Source organism: Pleurodeles waltl, chromosome 9 (assembly GCF_031143425.1).
Source record: "Pleurodeles waltl isolate 20211129_DDA chromosome 9, aPleWal1.hap1.20221129, whole genome shotgun sequence".
NCBI lineage: Eukaryota > Metazoa > Chordata > Amphibia > Caudata > Salamandridae > Pleurodeles > Pleurodeles waltl.
In genome coordinates, this window is record NC_090448.1 from 76,380,363 (window position 1) to 76,403,917 (window position 23,555).

Genomic DNA, 23,555 nt, shown 5'->3' on the forward strand with positions numbered 1-23,555 from the left:
AGGATCAATGGCGCTATGGGTGATATTCTACCCCCAATAGATTACGGGGAACCTCCTCAGGGAAACACCCTACCCTAGGAGAAAAAAACAACTCCAACTACAAACTAAAGATAGCGAGGGTCCCCTCTTGTTATAAAAAAAACCAAAAGATATTTTTTAGTGAATACTTCACAACACCAATTTTATCAATTATATTGCATCAGTTCAAAAAAGATCACAACAGTCTTGGAGTCAACTAGTTAGGTTGATAGATGAATCCACAGTCTTTTATTCCCAATCTGAATCTCATTTCATAATCTGTGATCCACAAGTCATGATCCTTCCAGCCAACACGTGTTTCGTCATTGGGAAATAATATGTCCCCTACGACTTCTTCAGGGCTGGAAATCATAAAGTAAATATAACATAATGAGTTGAAACTAAAATGCTCAAACATCCACTGCACTGTGTGTAAACACTCCAAAAACCCAAAGGAGGTGAAATTTAAATGTGAGCACCCAGAACAGATGATCAAGCCAGTGAAATCAAATCCAAAGTCCAACTGACTAAGGTGAAATCTACTAAAGCCCAATCAACCAAAACTCCCAATAAATCTCTAAAAGTGAAGACACCCACATCGTTACTAATCTAATGCCGAGCTGGAGATACCCCTAAAGTGCGCAAAAATTACCCAAATCCAAAAAGTGCAAAGAAAGAATATATACCTTCTCAACTGAAGCACTATTTTCCAATAATCAAAATCGTGTAATGCTTTACTCCAAATCGTAATCCATTACTCTGCTATTTCAATGACTGCCATAATAAAGAAAATTCATTATTTACTAATATATAAATAAAAATTATATCGTTGCTAATCATAATAAACAATTTAAGTCCGTTAAACCAGTACAAATATGCCCGAGATCAAGCTCCATCACAGCCAAAACTCACCCTATTATTCCGCAAGGTCTTCTTGAATGGCTACCGCGTCTACCAGTAAAAGACGCTTCACGAGTACGCTGCTCGCGCGCAGCCGAACCCGGAAATAAATACGTTTCCGGGTTCGCGCTCCTGAGTCCGAGTTACCGTCATAGAAAACGGACTACTAATACGAGTATGGATGGAATGAGTAATTGAAAAACGCTCAAAACAAACAGAACAGAAATGCCTACATAGGTGTTTCTACTGGTACGTCATCAAAGGTGTTCATTACTGCCTAAACAACAACCAACAAGGTAAAATAAATAACTTAGTTCAGTTCACAGTGTTACCACCGGAATACAGTTAGAAATAACATATTGCAAATAAGCAAACTGTTAAGGTAAGTAGTTTTGAAGAATAATTATAAGTCAACAATATTATTAAGCAAATGAACTACACTATATTAATAATTCAGCCACCGCCACATCAATTTCTTTCAATATAGTCCAACTCACCAACTGAAAAATAATACTAGCGGGGAAGTATGTCAATGAAGTACCCAAATAAATCCTTCAAATTTCTGGCGTTTGAGAATTTTAGTTGAATCACTCATGACAACAAAGACTTATTTATGACATCATATCTCATACAATGTTTATAAAGAAAACAATGTTAATATATATATACAAACAGTGTGTGACACGAAAATATACAAGGCTAAACAGAGTCCAGATATTATCATATAATTAATCAATCGCCCAGAAAGAATTCCAATTCTCTGTCGGAATTTAATCCTGTCTCTACAGCTCTTAATTTCATTATCCACATAGCTTCTTGTCTGCGCAGACTGAGTTCCCTGTTGCCCCCCCTAGAATCCCGGGGGATGTAGTCAAATCCAAAAAATTCTAAACTCTTCTGAGTTGGTTGTCTAACACAAGACACAATATGTGCCACCACGGGATATCTGATATCAAGATTCTTCAATGCCCGTGCATGTTCACCTATTCTGATTCTGAGTGGTCGTATGGTGCTGCCCACATAAATCTTAGAGCAGCTACAGCGTATAATATACACTACATAATTGGAATTGCAATTCATGGTGAAATGAATTGTAAATGTCTTGCCATCATGAGAAAATTCTTGTAACTTATGACACGCCAAATGGCAAACCCCACAGCACCCACATTTGTAGAAGCCCGCTTTTTTACTTTGTGATAACCAAGTTTCTTTAGAGGAGATAGTAGTAAAACTAGGACTTAAAATGCTCTTTAGAGTTCTGCCTTTGCGAAATGTTGTCACCAAGCCCCCAGTAATTACATTTTTCAATGATTCATCTTGCGTTAGGATATTCCAATGTTTGTTCATATATTTTTTCAAGATCAATGAAGAATCATTGAAATCCGTTATAAACCTTACCAGGTTGGACGCTTCCTTAATATCATTTCGTACTTTAAGTTTCAAAGTATCCTTTCTGTCTACATGTTTAACTCTATACCTAGCTTTTTTTATGATTTTGTGGGAATACCCACGTGCCAAAAATCTCCTTTCCATGTCATTTATTTGAGAAATGAACTCATCATCAATACTGCAATTTCGTCGCGCCCTCATGAATTCACCAAAGGGAATTGATGCCACCTGATGTCTCGGGTGAGAACTTCGCGCATGTAAAATAGAATTGCATGCAGTTGCCTTACGAAACAGTCTACTATGAATTTTGTCATTGGAAATAAAAAGTTCCACATCCAAGAACTCAATTTTGACAGCACTGAATTGAAAAGTAAACTTAATGTTTAAATTATTGGAATTGATGAAATGGCAAAATTCAATGAGTTTTTCCTCACCTCCTGTCCAAATCATAAGACAGTCATCTATGTAACGACCCCAAAACAGAATAAATGTGTGCCACGCAGCGGCATCTGGGCCCCAAATGCATGTGTGTTCGAACCAACCCATAAACAAGTTCGCATATGATGGAGAAAATTTGGAGCCCATAGCCACCCCTTGTTTCTGTCGAAACCGCATGTTATTGAATAAGAAAAAGTTGTTAGTAGTAATTATATCAATCATATCCAATAACATCAAAGTATGGTCCCATAGATTTGCTGATCTCTTGTGAAGAAAGAATTTTAAGGCTTCTAAGCCTAATTCATGTTTAATGCAGGTGTAAAGAGATACCACATCTAAAGTTACCAGAAGCATGTTGCTATCCCACTCTACATCACTGAGAATACTCAGGATATGTGTGGTATCTCTAATGAAAGATGGAAGATTCAGTACCAGTGGCTGTAGAAAACAGTCAACAAACTCTGAAAGCCTTTCAGTAGGCCCAAGAATGCCTGAGACAATAGGTCTCCCCGGCGGGAAAGACAAACCTTTATGTATTTTAGGAAGAGTATACAAACACGGATACCGAGGGTGATGCACTTTCAGATACGTAAATTCATCTTTACTAAGTAACCCTTGATGATGCCACCCCACCAATTTGTTGTTAATGACTTGTATAAGGTGAGAGATAGGATTATGTGCAATTTTTTCATAACAAGACAAATCTGTTAGTTGAGATAGAATTTCATTATCATAGTCCACTTTGTTCATAATAACCACATTTCCACCTTTGTCAGCCTGTCTGATAACAATGTCTTTATTCAGTTTTAGTTCCTGTAATGCGGTTAATTCCTCAGTGCTTAAATTATTCACACCATGACAACATTTCTTCTTTGCTAGATAGTTATCATAGTCCTTGCAGACCAAATCAAAAAAATTGTCTAGAGAGTTGGAACCCAATGATCTGGGTGTCCACCTGGATTTCTTTTTCAGACCACTGGAAATGCTCCTATCGGAAATTATGTCTAAGTCATTCAGAATTCTCGTAGTAATATTGGGATCCTCATCTCTTTCAGCTAAAGATAGTAAGATAGCGGTGTCATGTATATCCTTAATGGACAATGCACTCAATGTAGAACCAATTACTTCAGAGTCTGTGTTCATAGAAGAATTATATTGAAAAAAGTTTTTAAGTTTCAATTTACGTATAAATTTGAACAAATCTATTTTAGATCTACAAGGATCACCAAAGTGACTGGGACAAAAACTGAGACCTTAAGATAAAAGGCTTTCAATCCCTGTGGTTAAAGTCAGACTTGAAAAATTCACTACGTTAATGGATGGTACATCATTGGGGGTTACATTTTCCTGTCCCTTGATCTCGTTTTGACACCTTCCATTTCTCTTGTTGCACTGACCCTTTCCTCTCCTACCCCTACTAGTTTTTTTGTAGTTGTGGACATCAACTCTCTGTTCTGGATATTTTTGCCTCGTCTCATCATTTTTAATTCCAATAAAAAACTATTTCCACTGAGGGTCCCTTGGGCAGAGGTGCTTGGTCCCTCTTCCACTTCACTATCACTCGTTAGTGAGGTGCTAATAGATGTTGAATCTGAAAATTTTGACACATTCGAAGAACCTGAGGGACCACCAGTATGGAATAGGTGATCATACTTATTGGCAAATGTAAAAATTCTCCCAGACATATAATCTTTCTCGTCCCGCTTGAGTTTGCGCGCTTTTCTTTGCATTATGTCATCTTGGTATTTCTTCAAAACCTCCTCTAGGATTTTATAGTTTTTCTCGGTGGCTTCTTGTAAATTTAAACTCTCAATTTCTTTTTCTAAACTGCTGATTTCAGCTTGATAATGACTCACTTTCCTCTCTGAATTGATGATCAAAATATCCATCAATTTCATAGAACTAGCTGTTAGTTCTTTATCCCATAACGCTAGTAGGTCATCATCCAAGTCATCAAATGTGGGAAAGATCTGCGATCTTAAACCCCTGGGGATACGGTTCAGTTTTTTATATTGTTTGAGCGTTATTCCATCCCACCATTTAGATAATTCATTTTTCTTTAGTTTCTCAAGTCTTATAAATTTATTTTTTAAACCTTCTTTCTGTGTATTACCAACAGTAAAACTATATCCAGTACCTCCCTTGGCTAAATTTTCAAATAATTCTTCTGCTACTTTATTCCTATCCATACTGAAACTAGAAGAGTTTAGAATTTTTTGGATTTGACTACATCCCCCGGGATTCTAGGGGGGGCAACAGGGAACTCAGTCTGCGCAGACTCGCGAAGCGTCTTTTACTGGTAGACGCGGTAGCCATTCAAGAAGACCTTGCGGAATAATAGGGTGAGTTTTGGCTGTGATGGAGCTTGATCTCGGGCATATTTGTACTGGTTTAACGGACTTAAATTGTTTATTATGATTAGCAACGATATAATTTTTATTTATATATTAGTAAATAATGAATTTTCTTTATTATGGCAGTCATTGAAATAGCAGAGTAATGGATTACGATTTGGAGTAAAGCATTACACGATTTTGATTATTGGAAAATAGTGCTTCAGTTGAGAAGGTATATATTCTTTCTTTGCACTTTTTGGATTTGGGTAATTTTTGCGCACTTTAGGGGTATCTCCAGCTCGGCATTAGATTAGTAACGATGTGGGTGTCTTCACTTTTAGAGATTTATTGGGAGTTTTGGTTGATTGGGCTTTAGTAGATTTCACCTTAGTCAGTTGGACTTTGGATTTGATTTCACTGGCTTGATCATCTGTTCTGGGTGCTCACATTTAAATTTCACCTCCTTTGGGTTTTTGGAGTGTTTACACACAGTGCAGTGGATGTTTGAGCATTTTAGTTTCAACTCATTATGTTATATTTACTTTATGATTTCCAGCCCTGAAGAAGTCGTAGGGGACATATTATTTCCCAATGACGAAACACGTGTTGGCTGGAAGGATCATGACTTGAGGATCACAGATTATGAAATGAGATTCAGATTGGGAATAAAAGACTGTGGATTCATCTATCAACCTAACTAGTTGACTCCAAGACTGTTGTGATCTTTTTTGAACTGATGCAATATAATTGATAAAATTTGTGTTGTGAAGTATTCACTAAAAAATATCTTTTGGTTTTTTTTAACAAGAGGGGACCCTCGCTATCTTTAACAATTTAAAACCCCTTTACTTGTTGAGAAATCTGTGGCTGCAATCCTTATTTCCAATACAGTCCACTTGGGAGGTAGTCATAAAGTGGCATCACATTGTTACGCAGTCATGCCTCCAGTCATTTACATATGTGTCCACAAAGTGAATTGTAAGGTTTTAACTTGAATGACTCTTTCAAACCCAACTGTTGATGCGTTTCAGCCCCTTATGCTTCTGGGCCTCTTCAGGACTTAAGGAAAGGCGAAAAAACCTTTGCTATAATAATGGAGTGGGCACAACAGTCGCTTTGTCTCAAAACTCCTGCCTTCAAAGACAATTAGTGTCTAAGTATGCCAAAATACATGTTGTACTGCTCACTTGTGGACAGCAGTAAGAAAATTTGCATCTGCTCCTCGCTGCTGGACACTATTGTTGTGCCGTGAAATCCTTCTGTCAGTAACCGCAAACTGATTCAGCATAAAGGAGTGTGAAGAGATGGCTGCCGGAGCTTTGTGTGGAACTGAGGTGCAAGAGAAGAGGTAAGGTCTTGGTGAGAACTGGCCCATTGAGAAGAGCTCAAAAGCTTGAAGACAGCTCCCTGAGCCACAGCAAATGTCCAAGGCCTGAGGGGGCACCACTTGGAGGGGGGTCAGGAACTCACTGCAGCTGGGCGCGGGGACTGGCGCAGGATGCTATGGAGACTTTTATGTCTTTGAGGCTCAGGTCAGGGGACCAGCAGACTAGCTCTTTGAGACCTTCTGGTGTACTGGGTTCAAGTGGAAGTTGCAGGTGCAGTTCTCTTCTCACCTAGGCAAGAGGGCGGCAGGTCCCTCAGTCCATACTCTCCGGTGCCACTGAACTGAACCATGGGGAATCCTTCTCCTCATCTTTTGGCCCCATCTGTGCAGCACTTAACCTTAACTTGCTCACAGATGCATCCAAGTAGGCAGACAGTACCGCCATGGTCAACAAAGTTATATGGCCCATTCTACAAGCACTTAAGAACTTTAGCACTGGTTCGCAGTGGTAAAGTGCACTGAGCCCTAACGCCAACAAAAATGGATTCAACAAAAATAGGAGGAGTAAATGAAAGCTTTTGAAGATGACCCTGCAGAAAGAGCCAAGTCCAACCGCTTGCAATGAGGGTTGTCTAAGTAAAAACAAAATTGACTACCTTGATAAGAAACAGCCAAAAACTACATCAATCTGCACTTTGCCCACGGTTCACGAAGGTATGGAGAATCCCCCTGGTCCGCCCATTGTAGCTTGGTATGGATGTGTTTTAGAGCCAACATGTAAATATGAACTCTTTATCAAAGAGTTTGTACCGCTCCCCACTGCATAAATGCAAGACAATATAGATGCTTAGCTCTATGACTGAAGGTTTTGTTTCAGCCTGGAGAATAAGTGACTAGTGATATGGATTCATTAAAACCCTTTACTAAACCTGTAATGTCAGCCTTGTATCTCAAATGTTCTAGTTCTTGAAAACCTGGCTTTCTGTTAACCCTGACAGAGAGTGAGAGTGAGAGGGACAGAGAGAAAGAGAGAGAGAGAGAGAGAGAGATAGAGAGAGTGGGTGTGTTGGGAGGTGCGCTTGTGTGTGAACATCTTACAATTCATGATGCTTAGAAAGGTCATCCTTACAATCTTGTTCCATTTTGGCTACTGTAATATGGTGCAAAGAGGTGCCCAAATTAGGATCTTCAGAAACTACAACTAATGCAGAAAGAAACTGCAGGAATATGACTCAAAATAGCAAGTTTATAATATGTGATTCTTCCCTCAAGGAACTCTCTCCCCTGATTCCTGCTTGAGGCAGTTCATCATAGTAAAAAGATACATAGGTTTGCCCCAGGATAGAACCTAAGGATGCACATATGTCAACATACATCTGTAATCAATCACAATTGAACTGCCAAGACAGTTCTGGGAGATGTAAACATGGTGGGAAAACCATCAGAGTCCTGGGAGCATGACTATAGGAACAACTTCAACCTTAATGCCAGAGCAGTGCCACCCATAGAGGCTGTAGGATGACCTTAAAGATATCTTTCTTCAAGGAAACATTTCCAACACTACCTAGGTTCTAGTAGACCACTCTTTCTCAGTTGAGGGACCACACCACATACGTCTCCCTACATCGAGAGCCTACTACACCTAAACTCGAGGCTCAGTGAAACCTACAAGGGCATCTACAAGGTGGAGGGAGATAGGGCATTATGCTCCGGGTTCAACATTTTCCAGGTCCCTGTTCTGACTCAGCAAAATCTATTTATGAATTTTTAATTAATAAGGAGGACGATTACATGGCTATACCACTAGAAGGTGCCAGATGCCATGTTTTCCCTTTCCCTGGGCTATGTGTTTAACACCTAGAAACAGGTACGTATGGCACTTGGAAAAAAACAGAAAAAATGTCCACAGGGCCCTCCATTAAGTTTTTCTCCCTGTCCTCTCAACGACTACAGCAGGCCTGAAGCCTACCTCCTAACAAAGGATGCTTTAACCCTGAGTGCACCTCAAGTAACCAATCAGCTCCCATATCTACTGAATAAAACACTAAGAGGTCTCTCCTGCATAATCTGTGAGCACTCAACCAAAAGGAGTAGTAAAAATGACAAAGGCAAGCTGTTTTTTTTATTTTTATTCTTGCTTCCAAAGGAAACTGATGCAGTCCTTTGTAATCAGGATACATGTAATCATACCGATATTCCCTGCACTTCTAAGGGATCAAAATATGAAGTGATAGTATTACTTAATTTAGGGATCTCAATTTAGCAATCTCTGAAAGACGGAAGGCTAAGTATGCTGTGCCAGGACCCATGGCTGCCAGAATGGCACATCAGTGAGAGGGGAGTCAACATCTCGGCTCAGTGAGCTCTGATAACGAAGACCGTGTGGTAGAGATTCATTTGCATTCAATAAAAGCTTGTACGATATATTGTCTCCCTTCTGTCAGCACAGCGAATAATTATTTACAGGGGCTGTCAGAAAGCATATGTTGTATGAGCCATGACTTATCCTGCAGGGAACAGCTGTAGATTACAGTATGTACAGAGGAGCCTTTCAATGCTCACAATACCAGATCGCTCAGCGTGTAATGGACGAGACATCTCATCTCCTGGACCACAGCCAAGCAAACAGGCTTCCTTTGCTGCAGACCCTGCTTTTCACACATCTACAGCCCCCATCATAGAAGGATTTACATTGCTCCGATTCCATTTCCTCTAATTTTGTAGCATGTGTTAAATTCAATGTTTGAGCCTGAGGTCACTTTGTTGAACAATGTGGAACACATTTACACCTCCCTTTTTGAGTATCTGATTCACTGTGCACATTTAACATTGTGTCAGCACCTACAGCTGACTTATGCCAGAGGCCTGGGGTAGGTATTTCATGACCGTGAGACACGGTCTCTTGCAGTGTTTCTATGAAATCCAGGTTTTAGGTGTCTTGAACATTGTTCATGAACCACAGTCGTGTATATATGTTCAGAATCCCAAACTGGAAGCGTAATTGTAAAGAAGTGAGAGGTGTTTTATGTTACTCTTAAAACTACGTTGTGAGTAGTACAACAGTATTGCTTTCTAACATGCCTTTTGGATGAGAGAATCCCAGCTTGGATTTCAAGACCTCCAAAGGCACCTTAAAGTCATCATGGATAACTCAGTGATCCCTAAAGACTCTATGACTCGTGGCCAGGATGTTTGGCTAAAATGCATTCTAAATATTGAAATTCGAAATGTATTACAAAGCCCAGAAGAACAAAACATGGAAGGCACAGTGTTGATGTGAAAATGCTTGATAGTGTGATATCCCAAATGTAGAACTTAGGGCCAGATGTAGCAAAGAAACATTTTGCGACTTGCAAATATCGAGTCATAGCGACTCGCAATTTGCAACTCGCAAAATGTTATGCAGAAAGGTGTCTCAGACACCTTCTGCGACTCGCTATGGGGTCGCAAAGACCCACCTCATGAATATTAATGAGGTGGGTCGCAGTTTGCGACCCCATAGTGAGTATAGGCACTCACAGGGATGGTGGCCTGCTGGAGACAGCAGACCACCATGTCCATGACTGCTTTTTGAATAAAGCAGTTTTTTTTTCTTTTAGCAGCCCATTTTCCTTAAAGGAAAACGAGCTGCAAAAAGAAAAAATTCCGAAACTATTTGGTTTCTTTTTTTCAGAGTAGGCAATGGTCCATAGGACCACTGCCTGCTCTGAAAAAATATTTTTTGGGGCATTCACAAAGGGGAAGGGGTCCCATGGGGTCCCCTTCCCTTTTGCGAATGCGTTACCATCCACTTCAAGTGGATGGTAACTGCGAGTTGGTTTGCGACCGCATTCGCGGTCACAAACAAACTCTGCATGGCGATGCGGTCGCCAATAGGAAGGGAACACCCCTTCCTATATGCGAGTCGCAGCCTCAAATTGCGAGTCGGTACCCAGCGTTTTTCGCAGTTTACGAGGCGCAAAAGGCTTCTTACATCTGGCCCTTAGTGAGGAACACTGAAATGCACATATTTTCCGACTGGAGTTTCACAAACTTCGTCAAACTTTGAAGAGGTTCAGGCGAGTGAGTCGGGGAAGAGTTTGTCCACTATATTCATCTTGTTTGCCACAAGTAGTGGAGTGCTCCAGGCTACCACTTTATTGCTGACGCTGGAGACTTTAAAGGTCGTGTGGGCTTGGCGAGGGCGCAAGTTGAGTTCTCTGAAGGTCCTTGAGATACTGTTAAAGTTCTTGGGACCTTTGGTCTGTTTGGGAGCAGAATCCAAGACGCCCTCAATGTTTTAAGGAATATTCTAATCAAAGCTATTAGCCGAGCGGCATTGTTTTCGAGATGATAAAAAAGGAAAAATACATTTAGTGGGATCGTTTATCTACATCTCAAGCCAAGCAGGTTTTTAACACAAAATGATACCGGATCTTGCACTAGTACAATGATGTTTTTCTGGTGTTTTTGTACTAACAGCTCTATTGATAATAAACATTACTTTGCTCGACCCTCGTTTACCACAGCTTTGCTGGAGCATTACTTTGTTTTGAGGTTGGTGGGTGTAGCACACAAGCACATCTAAGCTTTTGGGGGGCCCTTGGCCAAACGTATTATCTTTCATGCCCTCTTTGGCCAGGACACTGAAAGTGCACAGCACACTTGACCAAATTCTAAATGTGTTTACATCAAATATTCAGGGATAGTGGACTGTGTTTTCAATATTGTAACAGCAGCAGGTCACTAATATTACCACAAATAATCTCTGTTACACCCTCCCAATTCTCATATGTGAGGTCCTGTTTTGTTCTAAAAGATTTTTTTTTCTGAATGTTGCATGAAACATAAACACAACTTTTCTCTGCAAAATGTCGGTACAGACTCTCACACATCACCGCATTAAAATAAAGGAAAAGGGTATTTAAAACAATCAGTTTAAGAGTTAGTCAAGGTCATCAAGGCAAGACAATTTGCAGAACAGAGCTGGCTCTAAGGGGTTGGGGGGGGAAGCACCTGAAAGGCTGGGCCCTGGGCCACAGCCCACTTTACACATGCCTTAAATCGTCTCTGGGAGCACACTCTTTGGTGGTGACATAATGCTGCCTGCTTTAGGAATCATGTTAAATGTTTTATTGATCACAAATAAAAGAAAATGATTACGTTTTGTCCGCCCTTGATAATACCGTGTCTGTGGGATAGGCAGTGCTTAATTTGTGCTTGTTGTTCCCGGTGTGGGGCACCAGCACTTAGTTTTCAGGGCGGTACTTATTTTTCTGCCTCAAGCATTTACTGCGATCAAAAGACACATATGGGAAAGACGAAAAAGCGTCACAATGGGAGAAAGCAGAAAGCTGCAAGAGTGAGCTGAAGGGGCAGGGTGTGCCTGTAAATGGATTGAAGAGGTCCGAGATGGCTTCAGGATTACGCTGCCTCAGTATTCTGTGTTCGCACATTGAATTGCAGCAGACCCGTGTTTAAGAGGAGAGCTTTGGGCACCGGCACCTTTTTATTTACAAATTAAGCACTGGGGATAGGTACAGGTTAGCTGGTTTTTTTTTTTGTGAGATGGGGTGCCAAGGGCAGAGCTGCCGATTATGGAACAGAGGAATCTGATTCGAGTCTCGGCGTCGACTCAACATGCTGTGATTCTGGGCAAATCACTTATTCTACCGCTGTCTGCAAAAGCAACAAAAAACACAACATGAATGTTTCCTTGTGTATGGTAACTGGTGCACATTTGAAACGCTCCAAAACCTCCGGGTCACACCCGTGCCATACAAAAAAATGAAAAAATACACCATCTGCAACACATCCTTTATCACAAGCAACTCCATTGATTACACATTATACTGAAGTGAAAGTTTCATTTTACTATAAATTTTGTGGAACGCTGCATTTTTGGGAGTGTTGGGTGTAGGAAGGTTCTTCGGTGTGTGATGTAACACCCTCTGGTTCATGATTGGCAACTAGGGTCTAGTTGATTACAAGATACAGAAATCAGATCCGTTGAATGTAAGTGTTCTGGTAGGTACTCTAAGGTTCATGCAATTTCCAGGTTGGCTCTGCCACTACTTGTTTTCTCCATTAATAGCCAAGAACACCTGAGTGTATAGACCTAAGCCACAGGCCCTTAAAGCCAAGATGTTACGAAAACTACTCATGATAACAGCAATGACACATAAATAACTAGAACCCTGACACACCAAGAAAATTGAAGTCAAGACCAATACTAAATACTACAGAGAAAGACATGACAACCAACACATAGTATAAACGTTCTGTATAAAGATACATAATCCTAACGTTTGTAGGAATTTTGCTTGTATGGGTACTATTACAGTCTAGCAGTGCATCAAGTTGGATGGTCCTGCGACCCAGACTCTGAAGTAACACTCTTTCAGGACATTTCCTTATGTTGTTTTGATCAACTACATTTACCACTCCTTCAGCAATCCACCAGTGGTCTTGTCCGATCTAAACAGATCTTTCCTAGGTGCATGTGGCATTGCGAGAAGGCCAAACAGATGTAAAGCGTGAAAGCACCAATGGCCCCAACCGAAATCCTCAGCTAGGAATTTGGCCCTACCAACCCGAGACTGCCCCCGAGCCCTTACACCCAAAGCCGACACCTCAAAGGCTCAGCTGGTCCACTGCAGGTGTGCTACTGGGACAGTTGCAATGTTACCGACTGGCAATAAATGCCAGCGGCAATTATCTCTGGCCAAAGTCTTGCGACACAATGAACCCTATAGCAGGGCAGGTTCCTCACAATGGAGTGGGAATCCATGCAGTGAGAAGAGATGATAGGGTGTGGGCCCCGGCAGGAGCAACTGGCAGCAGAAGGTGAGTGAGGGGGAAGCAGTGGCCAGGAGTAGCCAATTGGACGAACGAGCAAAGGCAGTGCAACTAGTGCTATCGACCAAAGACCTCCAATAGAAACCACCCCCTTCGAATTAGTTGAAGGCCTGGCCTGTGCAGACTCAGGAAGATCTGCAGGGGAGACTAGGTGGAAGTTGCCATTTTGATTCTGGAGTGCTGGGACATATGGTGAGTCCTGGAGCGGCGACACAAGAGGTATTCCCAACTATTTTAGTGGACCTAGTGAAGAGACCATGGAGTGGCGTCAGCAAACACCGGGGACCACATGGTGACAGCCTCTAGCCAGGCTGAACCCTCAGAAGCCTCTTGCCACAAAAATACTGCTGCCACATCAAATAACCCACACCTGCATTAGGCACGGAACACTGAGCACAGCGCTTTTGACAAGAACGGCCTCACTCTGTCACTCATTGATCGGGGAACCGAAGTTCCCCATGCCTGGTGGCGGAAGTTGGACGATTCTCTAGGATGTGGGTACATAAGGTGCCCAAGGGGCCCCAGTAGAACACCATCACTAATTACACGAAGTCACGGGCCCTACCACAGAGAACCATGAAACTGACAGAATCCCTGAAAGGCAGGAGCGGCAGACGCTGCAGTCGGAATCGCCTAGGACAGAACTCCTGCTGGGCATCCAGGACAGCCACATGTCCCTAGAGGGAAAAATAGAGCTGGTCTCGGTGGATATCAACGTGGTGCTGGCAGATCTGTGGAGGTGGTTGACAGAGAGCAGGTGGTGGATAGCACAGTGGCAGATCTGCAAACAGAGCTAAGTAATTTGAAACAGCAAGTGATGTGACTAACGACGGTGGCCGGCATCCTGGAGGACCAGGTGGAGGATCCCAAGGACCATCCACGGAGGAACAATCTTCGTTTCCTTGGTGTGAGCCCTGAGCAGGCAGAGGGTGCTAACATGGAGGGCTTTTTTGAGAACTGGATTTGGCAGGGGCTTAACCCTCTCGGACAGTCAGCTGTGTTTGAGGTAGCAAGGGTGCACCCTGCATTGGTGGTGAAAATCCCTTTGGGGTCCCTGCCAAGAGCCCTCATTGCGTGTGTCTTCAACCACAGAGACAGTGATTGTATCCTCAGGGCAGCCTCAGTGACCATGCAACAAATGTTTGGAAATCACACTATCATGGTGTTCCTCAACTGTATTAGGAAGGTTGAAGCACAAAGGAAATCTTACACCAAGGTTAAGAAGAAACTGAGGGTGATGGATTTGTAATACATGCTGTTCTTTTCTGCCGGCTTGAAAGTGCTGGTGAAGTGCAAGAGTCACTTCTTTGACAGCAAGGAGGAGGTGTGGATATGGCTGGGGATGTGGAATAAAGTGTGAGACTGCTCGATGACTAGCTCGAAACTCACAGAACATTAATTTTCCCTGGAGTGTGGTGTGCAAGTGGAAGAGGCGACCTGTAAGACCACTCCCAAAAGACTTGGTGGGATCACAATTGGGAAGATGGAGCAATGATGAGGGTGGAGGAGCTTTCTCAGATGAATTTGGAATCTTGACTGCTGGCCTGGCACTGTCACGAGAGACAAAGTAGATCAGATGGAGGGAAAGGATGCCCCTGAGGCACTCTAGGGGGATAGCCGTATTGGGGGCCTGCTGGGGTTCACTGGGTACATAAGTGGTAAAGTATGACCCAAGCTGTCAAGAACTGAACCATTCTTTGCCAGGATGCCGTGGGATATGAAGTTAATGTGGATAAGGATCAGGCCACCCGATAATGCACACTGTGGCCGAACAATGTACTGATCACTGTTCAGCAACCAACACCCCGTAAAATGAGGGCAGATCACAGACAGAGAAAGAGATGGCGCATTAACTTGCTGGGGTTTCTCAGCTACTGCTAGGCCCTTGGTGGCTTGGGTACCACTACAGTTTTGGTTCTTTATTTATCAACACCTTGCCTGTTGTTATTGGAGTGGTTGATATAATGTACAGTTTTTATGCTCTAGTTGAAAGAGGTTAGGGAGAGTATGTAGTTCTCCTATAACTTAAGGGAACTAGTGATACACCTGAGCGAACCATTAAATGGGGTTTAGGATGTGTTTCCCTGATGGGAGGGAGTGGGTGGGGGCCTCTGTCCCTAACATGATGGGAGGGGGGATAGAATTGTTGAAAGAGAGTAGTGTATTGCAACCAGATCAGATTTTATGGATGGGAAGGCACAGCAGGGGGTCCTGGTAGGGAACATTTGTGATCTGACTGAATACAACATGAAGCAAATACGAGTGACTTGGAATGTCTGGGTGATGAATAAATGTCATAGAGTGTGCTCCTACTTCAGGAGGTACAATGTGCAGATTGCTGTGTTATGGGAGAATCACCTGCTGGGGGTGAAGATGGAGAAGGTGCAGAACAAATGGAGGGGATCCATGTATGCTTGAAATATGCATGGGGTGTGTTGATGTGGATTGGCACTGAGGTCCCCTTCATAGAGAAGGCAGTGATCTCTGACTTGGGAGGACTATACGTAACAGTCATTGGGGTGATGGATGTTTTTGACATATCTGGTTAACACGTATGTCCTGAACACAGACGATAAGACTTTTTACCCAAAATTGATACAGATCATAGCCTCATACATGCATACAAGGCTCATATGGGTAGGGGTATTCAGTTGTGTGATTGGATATGCACCCCCCTTGACCAGGCCACAAAGCACACATAGGTGGTCATTCTGACCCTGGCGGTCTTTGACCGCCAGGGCGGAGGACCGCGGGAGCACCGCCGACAGGCCGGCGGTGCTCCAATGGGGATTCCGACCGCGGCGGTAAAGCCGCGGTCGGACCGGCACCACTGGCGGGGTCCCGCCAGTGTACCGCGGCCCCATTGAATCCTCCGCGGCGGCGCAGCTTGCTGCACCGCCGCGGGGATTCCGACCCCCCGTACCGCCATCCAGATCCCGGCGGTCGGACCGCCGAGATCCGGATGGCGGTAGGGGGGGTCGCGGGGCCCCTGGGGGCCCCTGCAGTGCCCATGCCACTGGCATGGGCATTGCAGGGGCCCCCGTAAGAGGGCCCCTACATGTATTTCACTGTCTGCTGCGCAGACAGTGAAATACGCGACGGGTGCAACTGCACCCGTCGCACAGCTTCCACTCCGCCGGCTCGATTACGAGCCGGCTTCATCGTGGAAGCCTCTTTCCCGCTGGGCTGGCTGGCGGTCTGAAGGCGACCGCCCGCCAGCCCAGCGGGAAAGTCAGAATTACCGCCGCGGTCTTTCGACCGCGGAACGGTAACCTGACGGCGGGACTTTGGCGGGCGGCCTCCGCCGCCCGCCAAGGTCAGAATGAGGGCCATAGTAACAGCCTTGAAGCAGAAGATGGAATATCTAAACCTACTTGATGTTTGATGGTACCACCACCCAGCGGACCACTCTCACTCATACCACTCCCACATCCATGGGGGTTACAGCAGGCTAGACTGATGTTAGTCTTTATACTCCCGAGGCGGATTAGTATAGGGGCGGCTCCTCCATAAGGGGAGAGGAGCATTGCCCCCCCGCCAGCAGCTGCAGCTGCAAACCTTTTCCCAATAAAATTATCATAAACTGTTCATTTCCATGATGGAAGACCATGGAAGCAGTCCACAGGTGCCCTTCCCTGCACCCAGGGACACCCCCTGCCACCCCCACTCACCCCTGGAGGACACCCATGGATGGGGGGACCCATCCATGTTGAGTGCAGGTAAGTGCAGGTAAGTATATATATATTTTTTTAAAGTGGCATAGGGGGGCCTAACCTGGGCCCCCTTACATGCCACTGTGCCCAATGGCCATGCCCGGGGGACAGAAGTCCCCTGGGCATGGCCATTGGGCAGGGGGGCATGCTAAGACAGGAGTCATTTCCATGGGGGATGTGCGTCAAAAAATGGCGCAAGTCAGGTTACAGACAATGGGCCTGATTCTAACTTTGGAGGACGGTGTTAAACCGTCCCAAAAGTGGCGGATATACCACCTACCGTATTACGAGTTCCATAGGATATAATGGACTCGTAATACGGTAGGTGGTATATCCGCCACTTTTGGGACGGTTTAACACCGTCCTCCAAAGTTAGAATCAGGCCCAATATATTTTACTCTAACCTGACTTGCACCATTCTTTGGTGCACAACCCCCAGTCTTCCCTTCACCTCCGCTGCCCGGTTACTGTAATTTATTTTGACGCTAACCAGGCTGCAGTGCCGGCTAACGTCATTCCATAAATAGGGCGCCCATCTGGCGGGTTGGAATGACGTTAGCCGGCGGTAAACTTTTTGACACAAATCTGCCCTAGCGCTGTTTTGAGTCAAAAAGTATAAATATGGGCCTAAGTGATTTAATTACTTCATTGTTGAAGTGACTTCCCTTATCTGATTCTGAAGAGATCGGAAACCCAAAATGTGGTATCAGTTCCCTAACCAATAGTTTCATTACTGTGAGGCAGTCATTTCTTCGTTTAGGGTAGGCTTTAATCCAATGACTAAAGATGCAGACAATCACTAAAACATATCTTAAACCTCCACACACAGGCATCTCAATAAAATCCATTTGCATTCTGCTGAATGGACCTCCTGCTCTTCCAATGTGGCTCAAATTAACCACTGTCCATTTTCCTGTGTTAATTTGCTGACAAATGACGCAACAATGGCTAACTGCTTCAGCAACTTGTCTAAACCTTGGGTTGAACCAATTATGCTTAAAAAGATGAATCATGGCATCCCTCCCAACATGTGCTTGAACATGATATTACCTAGCCATTTGAGACAACAGAATGTTGGGCACAACCAATTGACCCTCTTCTGAAACACACAATTCATCCTGTCGCTGTGCACATTACATTTTTCTCCATGAACGTTTTTCCTTCCTGTCAACATTATTCTGCAATGTTCTCAGTTCTTCCAATGTTCCTCAGTTAGATGCAATGCAAAACTCGGACAAGTTTCATCTACTCCAGGTAACAATTCCCACTTATCTTTGAACGATATACAGTTCAATGCGCAAAACCTTGTGACTTGATCCGCATATTCATTTCCCATTGGCACAAAATCTTGCAATTTCAGATATGCACTGCATTTCACCATGGCAATCTTTTCAGGCATTTGGATAGCTTGCAACAATTCTTTAATTCTCTCATCATTTCTCACTAGCGAACCACAAGAGGTCATGAGACCTCTCTATAATAACAACTGGCAAAAGTCATGGACTATTCCAAATCCATACTGGCTATCTGTATAGATGGTAACTTTAAGCTGAGCAGAAACATGCACACTCTAGTAAGGGCTACCGGTTCCACTACTTGTGCAGAATATACTCCTCGAAGCCAAGACGCTTCCAGTATATCAGAAATTGTGCACACAGCAGTGTTCCTGTGTTGTCCCTGAGGCAGGAACCATCAACAAAGATAATTTGGTCATTTTCTTCCAATCAGGTGCCTCTAATGTCAGGACTCTGTTTTCTGCACAACTCAGTTATTTCAAGACAATCATGTCTTCCACTTTTTCAATTTCAACATTTTCATTAGGAAGTAAGGTTGCCGGGTTAAGCACTGTACATCTTTTCAATTACAAATTTGGTGACCCTAGAATACTCGTCTCATAGCGAGTCAATCTGGCACCTGTTAGATACTGGGTTTTAATTTTCCTTAGTAGGATCTCATGATAGATAAGGGGTGTCCCATCACAATGCCTTCACACTGTGTGAGGCTCTGCCCAACCGCTGCAACTGCGTGCAGACAACCTGGTAGAGCTGCTGCAACTGGGTCCAAAGTAGCTGAAAAATAAGGTACTGGTCTGTTTACACGTCCATGGAACTGTGTCAAGACAAACAAAGAGCATGCATCACGCTCATGACAAAACAATGTGAAAGACTTAGGCCCTCATTACGAGTTTGGTGGTCAGTGGACCGCCGCAGTGGAGATGGCGGTTGCACTGCCGCAGGACTTGCTGTATAGACCTCTATATTACGAGTACTGGGAAGGCACCTGCAGAACAGAGTCAAGTTTCCGTCTGAACCGCCATTGTGGACGGACCGCTGTTGCCAGCAGAAGGCCCCTTCAGGCCGGCCGTCAGACAGTTTCCACCCACCGGATTACTACGTTGCACACCGCAAGGACTTCTGGAACGGTCTAACTGCAGTGAAAACCATGGCGGAAATTAACAACATAAAAGGAAACACCCACCTTCTGGAACACAGGCACGTCCGTAGGTGCCATGGCACGCAAATTGCAAGTATTTCCAATGCTCCTGCTGGCCATTGACATCCAGGACCAGCGACGCCAACATAGACATCAGCCGTAAGTACCCCATACTAGCACACACTGGAGGGAAGGACAGTAGTACACACACACTGACACACACACACACGCACAAACGCACAGTCACCATACATACATGCGCATGGAAAGCCAGGACATGCTATCTAGCATCAACACCAACTGTGCCATTGTAGGCATATATTATTGGAAATATCAAAAATGTAATGATAACAACTATTTACAAAATGCCACAAGGGCTCGTGCATCATTGTCCAAATGTCCCGGGCACACTGGGCATGTGAGGACTGCCCAACCTGACTCCTGACTGCAATGTGCAGACCTCCACAGTGCAGGGGCATCAATGGGGCATGCAGGCACTTCAGATATAGGGTTTTGGGGGTGGGGTGTGATCAGGGTTTGTATGGGGGGTCCTTCCTCTTCTTATCAGGCTCCCCCCCTTACTGTCCTGCTTTCGGGCGGCACCTTGCCCCTCTTTCCTGCCTTCTTAGGTGGGACGGCAGTGGAGGCCACCACAGCAGGGGACCCAGGTGGAGTGCTACCAGGGCTGGAGGTGTGAGGGGCAGGTGTGCCTGTTGTGGCAGCACTGCAGACTGCTGGGCATGGCTCAGCCCAGAGGAGGACAGGGAGGTGGAAGGCAGGGTTCTGGGAAGGGCAGCAGGGTGTTTAGGGGGAACAAGGACTGGATCAGGAGACAGGAACAGGGAAAACTCATGCAGGAATCTCTTTTTAGGGGCAGCGGGTAGGTCATGGGTTAGGCGTTTGGGAGTGGAGGGAGAGGGGATGGTTGACAGGTGTGTACGTGGATGTGGTTTGGGTGCTGGTGCGTGTGTGTATGATATGTGTGTGCTGGGTGTGTGTTGAGTGGATGAGTGTGGCCATAAAGGTGTACTGGGAGGAGGGGTGGAGGAGAGACAGGGAGAAGGCAGGGGGATGTATGAGTGAATGTTGTGCTGGTTTGTGCAGGTAGGGTGGATGTGTTGTATGTGGTTGTGTTGACTGTTGTGGTACATGCAGATGTGTATGGGGTGCATGCATGGGGTTCTGCAGTTGTGGTGATGGTGGCAGTGACAGGACATGTGTCTGGACCTGGGACCGATGATGTGGTGTCTGCATGTGTGAGTGGTGATGTGACTGTGAGGGGGAGCAGGTGGGGAGTCAGGGTAGGTAGTGGATGTTGTTGTGTGTGCGTCTGAATGGAGGGTGTGTGGATGGCGGTGGTGGCGTTTGTGGTGCATGTGATTGTCCTTGCGCTCTGGGTCTGTTGGAGGGGATGCATGCTGGTATGAAAGTGTGCTTTGGATGGGAAATGGGAGAGGGATGTGGGAGTGGGGACAGGTAGTTGGAGGGGGGAAGGAAGAAGAAGGAACAGTGGCTGCCGTCAATGAGGAGGCCAGAGCCTGAAACGATCTCAAGGGAAGACAGGGCAACGTGAATGCCTTCCAGGATTGCAGTTGACTGTTGCATCTGGGATGCCATTTCCTGGATGGCATTCACAATGGTTGTCTGCCCAACAGAGATGGACCTCAGGAGGTCAATAGCCTCCTCATTAAGGGCAGCAGGGCTGACTGGGGCAGGGGCAAAGGTGCCTGGGGCGAAAGAGATGCCCACCCTCCTGGGTGAGCAGGCACAGGCAACTGGGTGGGGAACTACAGGGAGGGCAGTCTTGGCAAGGGGGGTGGTGGACAAGGATGGTGCAGGCATAGGGCCTGAAGGTTCCGCCACCAAGAGGGAGTCACCATCAAAGGAAGAATCAGATGATGGTATAGATGTTCCTGTCACCCCGTGGTGTTTCACTTGCCCTCCGTCCCACTGGTCCCCTCGGCTCTGCTGGTATCAGCCTCCAGGGTCCTGTGGGATGCAGCTTCCACACTCGCCAGTGCCCCTTCTCCTTCGCCAGATGATGCTGTTGCACACAAAGACAGAGGAGCTGAGGGGGAGGGGGGGTGGAACAGTGAGAAACGGGGTGGGAGAAAGAGAGACACGGAGCAAGTGGTCAATGCCAGCACAACAGCCACACACAAGTCACTACAACATACTCTAGTACCATGTCATTACATGCCATGCCTTCACACATATGCCACTGCAATGACAGCCATGCGGGCCACCTCAGTCATGCACATGAGTTTCACTCATGCTGACACACAATTTATCCTGTACAGGATGAAAGCCATACCCCCAACACATGCCTGACACACCCCATTGGCTCATGGCTCTATACAATCACTAGACCCAAACTGAGTCCCTCATTACGACTTCGGCGGTCTTTTACAAAGATTGCCGAAGCCGCAGGCACCATCATACTGTCAGTGCGGGTGGTATGATTGCCGCCTTATTAGGAGTTTTCCGCTGAGCCAGCAGACGAAAATAGCATTTCCGCCCACTGACCCAGTGGAAAACTCACCACCACATTGTAGCCGGCTCGTAATCGAGCCGGCAGCAACGTTGAGGTGCGTCAGGTGCAGCTGCACCTGTCGAGCATTTCACTGCTTGTAATTCGAGCAGTGAAATGTGTGATGGGGCTGTTCATGGGGGCCCCCCACTGCCCCCATTCCACCAGCCTTTCAATGGTGTTAATCACCATGGAAAGGCTGGTGGATGGGAACTCATACTCCCCAGGGCAGCGCTGCATGCAACGCTGTCCTGGCGGATTACAAGCGCCGGGATCACCAGGCTGCAGGCTGGCTGCCGCCTGGTGGTGTCGGCGGTATGACCATGGTGGATCAGCCAGGTTCATAATGGGGTGGTAGGACCTGTCTGTGGGTGTCCGACTGCCATCGCGAGGCTGGAGCCTCGTAATGAGGGCCTAAATACTCTGTAGGCATTTCAAGGCATACTTACACATCAACATAACCCAAGCACAGAAACCTCAGACTTCGTAGACTACACATACACCACATGCCAGCAGACAGCAGATAGGGTTATGGCCCCAGCAACACTGATTGGATAGTTGGGAGTACAATGTGTGTGAACTCCAGAAGCAGGAACCCAGTCCACATCTAAGACTCTGCTCATGTACTACACAGTTGCCCTGTCATCGATACCACTTAGCAGTAAAATGTACCCCAACACACATCCTTTACAGCATATGAACACATGTATGTAGCACATCCGGCCTCTATGTGTCCCAAGCCTAGTCATACAGAAGCTACCTAGCACACATCTCACAGCCTTCACACACTGCACAGGCTGCACTTACCACTCACCACATAACCTAAGTACGAATGTGAACTCACCCCCTTGTGGCTTCTGTGTTGCCCTCAAGCGCCTATCCACCTCAGGGTACACCACCGCCAAAGTGCAGGACATAAGGGGGGTCAGGGTCCGATGGGCACCCCTCCTTTGTTGCGAGGACATCCCCAGCTGGGCCTCACCGGTCTTCCTCGCCCAGCGTCTCAGGTTCTCCCACTGCTTCCTGTACTGGGTGCTCCACCGGGCATGGACACCCAGGGTTCGCACTTGCTTGGTGATGGCACGCCAGATCCCCTTCTTCTGATGGGCGCTCACCTGCATGGATAACACGGAGAAAAGGAGACAGTCATATAGTGTGGCATCTTAGGGACTGCATTGCACAAAACACATACACTGAACATACGCACATTTTAACCTTCCAGTTGTCCTCACTGCCCTCATCCAGGTCCTTCCACAAGTCACTCATCCTCATCCCAAGGCCCCCATCCACATTCGTACCACTCACATACAGTACAATCATAGTGCACTCACCTGGTGCCCTGGTGCTCCATACAACTGGGCATACAGGGGTAGGACACCCTCCACAAGCTTCTCAAGTTCTTCCTGTGAGAAGGCTGGGGCCCTATCTCCTGCAGCATGTGGCATCTTGGCTACCAGTGGCAGAACACCTCAGAACATGCAGTGGAGGTATTCTCAGCATGGGTGCCAGGAGTCAAGTGAACATGAGCACATAAAATGGTGGTCACTCCCGCCGCGGACATCACCGTCACTGCTGGCAGTGATTGCCATTGGGTCATGTCTTCCAAAGGCAACCATGGTAACCGATGAGGAGTT